This window comes from Otolemur garnettii, unplaced genomic scaffold (genome assembly GCF_000181295.1).
Source record: "Otolemur garnettii isolate 467f Iridium unplaced genomic scaffold, OtoGar3 scaffold00012, whole genome shotgun sequence".
Taxonomy (NCBI): Eukaryota; Metazoa; Chordata; class Mammalia; order Primates; family Galagidae; genus Otolemur; species Otolemur garnettii.
In genome coordinates this window covers 4,194,879-4,204,317 of record NW_003852407.1, presented here as the reverse complement: position 1 = coordinate 4,204,317, position 9,439 = coordinate 4,194,879, and positions in this window count along the sequence as shown.

Genomic DNA, 9,439 nt, shown 5'->3' with positions numbered 1-9,439 from the left:
TTCGCTGCCTGCTTCAGCCTCCTGAGCCTGTGGGAGCGTTGAAGCAGTCTCTTTCTAGGCACGTGACCTCAAAGCAGGTGTGCAGGGCTGGAAGGCAAACTCAGGCCTGGGCACTTAAGCCACCTAACAGCATCTCCAGGGAGGGGGCATCTGTGCCAGGGACTCACCCTGCCCACCCAAGGGCACCAGGCCTGGGGAGATAGGCCCCAGCTCTGTAATTGTTTGCCCTGGCCTGAATGGGATGGGGGGCTGGGCTTCTGCTCCGAGGACCTCACTTTCAGGATGCAGTGAGAACTCTATTTCTCCCACCCCATGGAAGCAAGAGCTAGGGGTCATGTGAAGCCCCTGGAGCAGGAGGGGCCCAGGGAACCCTCCCTCCCCTGTGAGGAGTGGCAGGCCCAGGGCACAGTGATAGCACTTTATGCTTTTTGGGGTTTTGACATCTGTCACCTCAAAGGCCGTGGGATGTTTGTGGGAGGAGACAGTGCTATTGTTCCCACAGTACAGAAGAGGAAACTGAAGCCCAGAGAGGGGAAAGGGGAAGTGTTTTACCCAAAGTCACAAAGTTCCTAGTAAGTTTGCACCAAAAGCTCTGAACCCCAGTCTCTCGCTGCCCACCTCCTGCTGGAAGACCCCTACAAAGGGAGGCAGGCTGGTGCTGCAGGCCGTGACACCTGTCTGTACCCCTTCCCAGCCCTGCAGCCCTGCACACGTGGCTTTTACTCTCTGGGCTTATTTCCACATCTGTAAAATGTGTTGGTGGCACCCACCCTGCAGGAGTGTTGTGTGACTGCCATGAGGGGACACTTGTAGAGAGAACTTCCCAGCCCAGCAGAAGTCCTCACCTCCACTCTGGTTCTTCTGAGATGTTTCATTCTCACCTCAGTCTGTCCAGCCCCAGCTGGGTGCCTGGCTCTGGCCTAGGCCCTGGGCCACCGGAGTGGAGTGTAGCTGTCATCCTGGCAGCTCCCACACCCAGCCCAGGGCTAGGAACCCAGCTGAGGCCACCCAGGGCACGTTTCAGTACACAGCGCTGCAGTCAGGGACGCTGAACAGGTGTGGCATGGAATCAGAGGTGTTCTGAGCCCTTAGTTCCACGTTCTGAAGGGAATCAGGTTCACAGCCATCTCAGCTGTTTCGTGCTGCAGTAACAGAATACCTGAGACTAGGTGATTTACAAAGAACAGACGCATATTCTCTCCCAGTTCTGGAGGCTGAGAAGTCCAAGGTCAAGGCACCAGCAAGTTAGAGCCCGCTATTTGTTTCCAGGAAGGCTCCTTAAATACGGTGTGCTCACATAGTGGAAGAGCAGAGGAGACAGGCAGCCCCCTCCCACAGCCCTTTTTATAGGGGCATTAAAAACACGTGAGTTTGGGAGGTAACAAAAACGTTCAAACCATAGCAACAACCAACTCTGTTGACCTGCTATTCACACAAGAGGGCCTCTGCTCCAATCCTAAAGCTCCAGGGTACCCACCCTCACCCCTCACTCTTCCCCCTAGTCTGGGCCCCTTGACCCATAGGCTAGACAGGCATGAATAGGCCGATCTCCTCTCCAAGGCCACAGCCATCTGCCACGTGCTGTTCCATGGAAACAGAAGTGTGTTTCAGGGAGGCTGGACCTGAAGAAAAGCATGACTTTGAGCAAGTCACTTCTCCCTTGGTATAAGGCAGAGGTCCACAAGCACCCGCCCCTGTAAACAGAAGCTGAGGGTTTGATTTGGGAGGCCTGGGGGTGGGGGAGTGGGAAGGGGGCTGCAAACCCTCCCTAAGGCCTGGCAAAGCTACGTTCCAAGCCATCCCAGCCTAAGATCTGGCTGGCAGGTTGGGAGGCTACAGTAACAGCCAACTGGGGGCCCCTCCTACAGCTGCCTGGCTTGAGAATGGCCTGGCTTGGCTATTCCCTCCTGCTTCGGGTAGGGCTGAGCCTCCTGAGGGAGCAGTCCCCATGTGACCCCCTGGCTCCCTTGAGCTGGTGGGATACATCACTGCCTCGGTTCCCAGGCAAGGCAGGCTGGGCCCATCCATCAGCATGACCTCCTCACTCTCCATCTGTCCACCAATCCCCCTGCCTACCATGAACTCCATGCCTGGTACACCCTCCCAGGCTGGGTGCCCTCCCTGTTCCCACTGCCCCACAGGGCCCACCTGGGAATGGTCCCATGTGGCACTCCAAGCCTACAATGCACACAGGCCTCGTAGCTCCCTCTTGTGCCTATTTCCCAGACCACCTGGGCCACTGCCCACCCTGTACCACCCTAGGGAATGGGAACTTCACACAGGCACAGTGGTGTCCTTCCTGGACCCTGCTTGACACTCCCCAGAGTAATAATGCCCTCCCAAAGTGGGATGTGTCCCCTGAAAAGTATCCATCCAGCCCTGCTGGTTCTTTCTTGCTGGCTCTGAGTGGCTCCAGCAGCATTAACACGGGATCAGTTAAGCCTACTTAAGGCCCTGCCTCTAGTCCCTTTTCCCTGGCCACTTCTCAACCCTGCAAGATCCCAGGCAGCCTTCTCTGCTGGCCTCCCCTCTCCACCCAGCCATTGGCTCCTGCTCCCAAATAGCTGGCTGGAACCCTGACTTGTCTCAGCTTCCCCAAGTCTGCCAGTCACCGCCAATTGAATGAATGAATGAGTATACCAATGAAGGGGGAGCACTTGCACCTAATTAGTTATAGCACAAGGTCCAGGCCCCAACAGACAGAGACTGCATTACCCCTGAGCACCAGGGGATGGGATGGCCCGGAATGGGCAGGAAGCTGAGATATTTGTGGGTCATGGAGTGGGGAACAGCAGCCTTGGGTAGGGGTAGGGGTGTGTCACACAGTCCAGACCTAGAACAACCTTGTCATTGAGCCTCTGGCATGTACTATAGAAGTCCCGGGGCTATATAAGAGTGGCCTAGGGACAGTCCAGGCCAGGATGCCTGTCCTCACTGGGGAGCTTAGAAACCATTTCAGCATTTCAGGTTGTGTTTTCATTTTATCCCACCAGTAACCCTATAAGGCATACCTTACCATCTCTGTTTTAGAGATGGAGGAACAAAGGCTCAGAAAATTTACTCAGCACTTAATTAGAATGTGGTTGAGTCAGGATTTCAACCCAAATTGCATCTCACTCCGAAGCCCTTCCTATATCCTCTGTATCTCCCTGGCCTTTGCCTCAAATACAGTTCTCCTGCCCATGGGTCCTCCCTGTGACCCTGGAGGGCACCCTGGAGGTGGCTAAAATATGGAGACTAAGTATGTGGTCAGCTCAAAAGGGCCAAGTTCTTTTTTATTTTTCTTTTGAGACAGAGTCTCTCTCTGTCATGCTGGGTAGAGTGCAATGGCATCATAGCTCACAGCAACCTCAAACTCTTGGACTTAAGTGACCCTCTTGCAATCCTCTTGCCTCAGCTTCCAGAGTAGCTGGGACTACAAGCACCTGCCACAGTGCCGGCTAGTTTTCTCAATTTTTAGTAGAGCCAGGGTCTCACTCTTGCTCAGGCTGGCCTTAAACTCCTAGCTCAAGTCCACCCACCTTGGCTTCCCAGAGTACTAGGGTTACAAGTGTGAGCCACCATACCCAACAGGACCAAGTTCTTCAACCAGCCCACCCAAGCAGTCTCCATCGTGGCCAGCTGAGGGCCTATGATCTTCCTAGTCTGATGCACACAGGATCCCTGAGTTTTCATCTCAGCTTGGCTATTGCCCAAACTGGGCCACAATGTGCAGCAAAGAAGTGGTCTTTGGACACCAAAGGATACCTCCCAGATCCAAATGTGTCAGGCCCATGTATTAATAGATGGGGTCCTCCATGGCAGTCCAGGTCATCACAGTTTCTAGAAAGGTCACTTCTCTCACCCAGTCCTCATTCCTTCTCTGACCCAGTCCTCATTCCTTTATTCCCTGACCACTTACTGAGCACCCCTATACCCAAAACTCCAGGAAAGGCAGCAGAGGAGCTCACTGCCTGAGAGGGCTGCATGGGAGGCCGGGAGGTCGAGAGGCTAGAGTCAGATCCCCTGGCTTCAGATCCCAGCTCTGGAAGACCCCAGCAGGCCACCTCACTCCCATGGGCCACAGTCTCCTCACTGGTGAAGCAGTCATGAACATAAAATATTTTGCTGGTGCCTAATATGTGCCCAGTAAATACAGGTCATCAAGAGATGACACAGCAAATGAGAGGGTCCTGGGCCAGCCACACCTCTGGGCCCACCAGAGGCAGGGATGGGGTTGGCAAGGCTCTTGCACCATGTCCATGCAGGGTGCCAAGAAAGGGCCCACAACAAAGGGCATTGTGAGGTGATGAACTCTCAGAAAGGCACAACCTCAGGGCCTACTGGTCCACTCTGCTGGACCCTCAGGGAGGGGGCTCTCTGAGGGCTTCTCTCACCCCAGAACACACCTGGACCACACCTCACCCAGCCAGACTCTCATGAGTGAGAGTGCCACAGAGTCATGTGTGCACACCCAGGAGCTGGGCGCCCCATGGGAGGCGGGCCCTGACCTGGCAGGGTGTGTGCACCCCGTCTGCGCATACATGCTGGGGAAGATGCCAGCCCGGCCACAGTGGAGGTAAGAACACATTTCCAGGCGGCACTGCCAGCCCTCACCATGTTCTGGCTTGCTGACGCAGTGACGGCATAATTACAGTTTCAATCACAGATTAATAATAAGTCATTTTTGCAAACAAGTAGGCAGGTCTGCACTGGAAAGGGCCCCAAAGGGCCTGTCACCTCTGCTATCTGAGGCTGCTGGCCGCTGTTTGATGTTTTCTGCCGAGTGGAGACTTTTCTAAGGATGATCATAATAACAACAGCCACCCAGGTAATAATACCTTTTAATATCCTTGACTGCCCCATTGGCCTCCAGATGGATGAAGGTGATGATGGGAGTGTGTGTGTAAGTGGTACCTGTGTGCAAGGGCTCACTCGTGCTAGTGGGGTTTGCTACATCTGGATGTGAGCATGTGTATGTTAACTTGGGAGTATGTGTGTTTCCCAGGGGACACCAGCAGTGCCCACAGGCACCCCTTCACGCACACAGAGGCCCTCCCCCACTACTCCACCTAGGGGACTGTACTGCAGGGCCAGGTGGGACAGAGGCAGCTCTAGAGGCCCAAATGCTCCTAAAGAGAGGTTTGGGTACAGCAGGGCTCAGGACTGCCGGCACCCGTAGGGCTCCCAGTTAGGGCTGAGAACCTGCCACATGACAAGGAAGCTAATGACGATGGTGACAGTGACGACCCCTATGCGTGTGTTCTGAACTCTCTTCTACTCTCTTTATCTTCGTGATCTCACTTGATCCACACAGCCTCGCTGAAGGGAGGGCAGGCCTCATGATTCCCACTGGCCCCAAGTGGAAACAGGGGCTCCAGAGTGGGACCTGCTCAGACTGACACGGTGGCAGGTGACAGACATCACCATGCTCAGAGCCCTGTGCACTGGTCTGGAGTTCTGGCTCCTGCTTCAGCCTCCTACATGGCTCCACCTGACCTTTCACCTCTCCGTGGCTTCCTGGGCTCCAGGTCAAGGGGCAGACAGAGTTCAGGAGCCCAGTTCATGTTTCCCAAGCACCCTTCGAAGCCAAAGGGAGACCTGCACCATGGGATCACAGTGTGATGTTGTAGACAGGGCTCCTGAGAGCTGGATAACCTCAGGCCGACCTCAGGCCAACCTCAGTCCCAGCCTTCCCAGTGCTTGGCTGTGTCCCTGCTTCATGGCAAACCAGTCAAGCTTCTGTAGTCTGACCCTGGCTTCCCCACAGGATGGTGCCTTGATGGACTCATTCCCCACCGCCAAGCCTGGCCCAGGTGGCTTTAACAACCCTGTGGGTGTGACCCCGCCCAGGCTGGCTGCCCACCCAGCGCCCTGGGCAAGAGCACAGAGCCCCAAAGGAGGCGAGTGGCCAAAATGGAGGCGAGGAGGTGTCCACACAGGCCTGGCTTTCAGCCGCCTGGCCCTGCCCCGCCCACTGGGCCCCTGGCCCTGCCCTGGGGCTCATAGTTACTGAGTGCCTGAAAGTTGGGCCTGGTGTTTGCTCTGGTTGCAGAGGCCACCGGGCTGTTCTTCCAGCTGAGCTGTCTGATGGCCGCAGAGTTCAAAGCAATGGGAGGCACCATCTAATTATGCCCAGGTGGAGGGCCCTGAGAGGCAGGTGGACAGGCCCATTTCTCACCTAGAGAGACTGAGGGGGAGCATCCCTCAGAGGCAGGGGATGAGTCAGGGCAGGGCCCAGCCTACTCAGTCCCTCTGTTCATAACTGCTGGTGGACTAGGAGTCAGGAGCAGGACCTCAAGCACAAGCCCTGCTTTAAGGGCCCACCCAAGAGCCCCTTTTTGAGAAGGCCTGCAAGGCCCTGGTACTGTGTCTCTGAGCTGACACTCAAGGCCTTGCACGAGCTGATCCCAGTTCACCCGTCCAGCCACCCCATACTTCTTAGGGCCTTTGAGCAATCAGTTCTACTTCTCCTCCCACACACACTGCCAACCAACCCCCAGCTCTCACGGTCAATACTATTCCTTCTCCTCCTCTCCACCTAAAGCTTGGCCAGCTTTAAATCACTGATCAAACTCTTTTCATAATGCACCCAGCGCAGTGTCTGGCACATAGCAAGCACTCAGTGAGTGTGGCACAAATGAACGAGTGGCTAGGTGACCAAGCCTGGCTGATTGGCCCTGGCTTTAGCCGAATGTCCTGTCCTTGGATCCCCTCTCTTGAGGGAGCTGTCAGCCTACCCTCAGCGCTGAAGCCAGCTCCCCATCAGAAGGAAGAGTGGCTCCACCAAGCCCAGGAGAGTGTCCCTGAGTGCCACACCCCACCCCACCACCCCTGAGGACCTGATGCCCTACCCCAAGCTTGTCCCAACCCTGCTGTCCAAGCTGATCTCTCTTCTCTGAACTGGGCACAGCCCCGTATGTGGTGTCCTTCTATATCATGTGCCCAGCTCTGTATGAAGGGACGAAAGGTGCCAGGCAAGGGCCACACCTCCTCCTGTGTCCCCACCCCATCAGGGGCAGGGCCCTAAACATACAGCTGGTCTTAGCCAGCCCTGTGTGGATTGACCTATGACATGAGGGCAGCGGACACAGAGTTTCTATAACAGATGAAGATGGGGGTGGCTTGTGAACAGATGTGAGGTGTGAGGTGCCACGGGACCTGGGGTAGACAGGAAGCTGCCATTGAAATGAGGAACCTGGTAGGACCTCCCAGACAGGGGGGAGGAGGAAGAGGCCCTGTGCAAAGGGAGGGAGAAGCCAGGACATGGGCCACTCTCCCACTTTCAGCCAAGGTGAGGAGTCCAGGCTGGAACCAGACACAGGAGAGAGCCAGCTGGTACGGGGAGCGGTGGCTTGTTGCTTCTGTGGGGGAGGTGGCAGGGAAGGAGGCAGCCCTGTCTCTCCCACACAACTGATGGTAGGGTCTTGCACAGTCCAGAGTCCCAAGAGAGCTTGCTGCCCTCCATAGTTGACCACCTCTCTACACTGACCACCCAGGGAGACACAGTTAGAGTGGAAGGAAGAATGGCAGGAGAAGGCACAGACCAAAACTGAGAAGAGCCCCTCACAGGCATGCAAAATTGAGAAGACACGAATGACAGATGACAGCCCGTAGAGGAGGTGGCTAATCACGGAGTAGAGAGCAAGGCTGCAAGAACTTCTTAACCGGAGGCATAGGGCCTCCTCTGGGCGTCCCACGGTGCCTGTTTCTCAGGAGCAGCTCCCTTAGCCTTTCTGGAGTCTTGCTCTGGCCTCATAGTCACCCAGCTGTGCTTCCCTTATAAATGGTCAGCCCCTCTAGCTACTTAGAGGTACTTCACCAACTTTTGCGTCTTCTCAAAGTTAACGAGCTCCCTCCTGCCCCTGGAGGACACCTTGTTGTGACATGCACAAAGGAAGGGAAGAGACAGGAAGAGCAATAGTAAAACATACATGATCATACTTAACCTACACAGTAGAACCTCCATAGTTGACCACCTCCCTACATTGACCTCTCTGTATGTTGACCAGCTTATTACAGTCCCTTGGGTGACTATATGCCCAGCACCTCTAACTGTGCTGAGTACAATAAACATTTGTTTAAAAATAATTAGAATTAAGAAAACAATTCCAGTTGCAATAGCCTCAAAAAGAATGAACTACTTAGAAACACATTTAACAAAAGGAATGTAAAAGTTATACTCTGAAAACTACAAAACATCGGAAGAAATTAAAGATCTAGAAACTTGGGAAAACATCCTTTGTTTACGGGATGAGAGACTTAATGTCATTAAGATGATAATGCTTCCCACACTGAACTGCAGATTCAATGCAGTCCCTACCAGAATCTCTGCTGAATTCTTTGTAGAAATTGACAAACTGATTCTAATATTTGAATGAAAGTGCATGGGACCCAGAACAACGGAAACAATCTCAAAAAAGAAAAACAAAGTAGGAAGACTCACACTTCCCAATTTCAAAACTTACTACGAAGCAAGAGTAGATGGTGTGGTACCGGCACAAGGATAGACATATGAATCAATGAAGCAGAATCAGGAGTTCAGAAATAAGCCCATACATCTACAGTCCACTGATTTCTAACAAGGGTACCAAGACCATCCAATGGGGAAAGAATAGTCTTTCAACAGATAGTGCAGGGACAACTGGATTTCATATGCAAAAGAATGAAGTTGGACCCTCATCTCACACCACACATAAAAATTAACTCAAAATATATCAAGACCTAAATGTAAAAGTACAAAACTCTTGGAAGAAACATATGCATTCATCTTTGAGCCTTACAATGCCAAAAGCATGAGCAACAAAGAATATATATATATATATATCTTCACTGAAATTAAAAACTTTTGTGCTTCAAAGGCCACCATTGAAAAGTAAAAAGACAACTCCCAAAATGGGAGAAAATATTTTCAAATTACATATCTGAGAAGGGACTCATATTCAGAATATAAAAGAACTCTCATAGCTTAATAATAAAAAGACAAATTACACAATTAAAAATGTGCAAAGGAGATCAATAGACATTTCTCCAAAGAAGATACACAAGTGAAAACACATGAAAAGATGCTCAACGTTATTAGTTAACAGGAAAATGCAAATCAGAATGAGAATGAGTGGCTCGGTGCCTATAGCTCAGTGGTTAGGGCACTTGCCACATACATCAGGGCTGGTGGGTTCGAATCTGACCCAGACCTACTAAACGACAATGACAGCTACAACTAAAAAAATAGGCAGGGGTTGTGGTGGGCACCTATAATCCCAGCTACTTTGGAGGCTGAGGCAAAAGAATCGCTTAAGCTCAAGAGTCTGAGGTTGCTGTGAGCTGTGACACCACAGCACTCTACCAAGGGCAACATAGTGAGACTCTGTCTCAAAAAAAAAAAAAAAGAACTATAATAAGATACTACTTTACATCACTAGGATGGCTAGACTCAAAAAGTTAGATAATAGCAAATGTT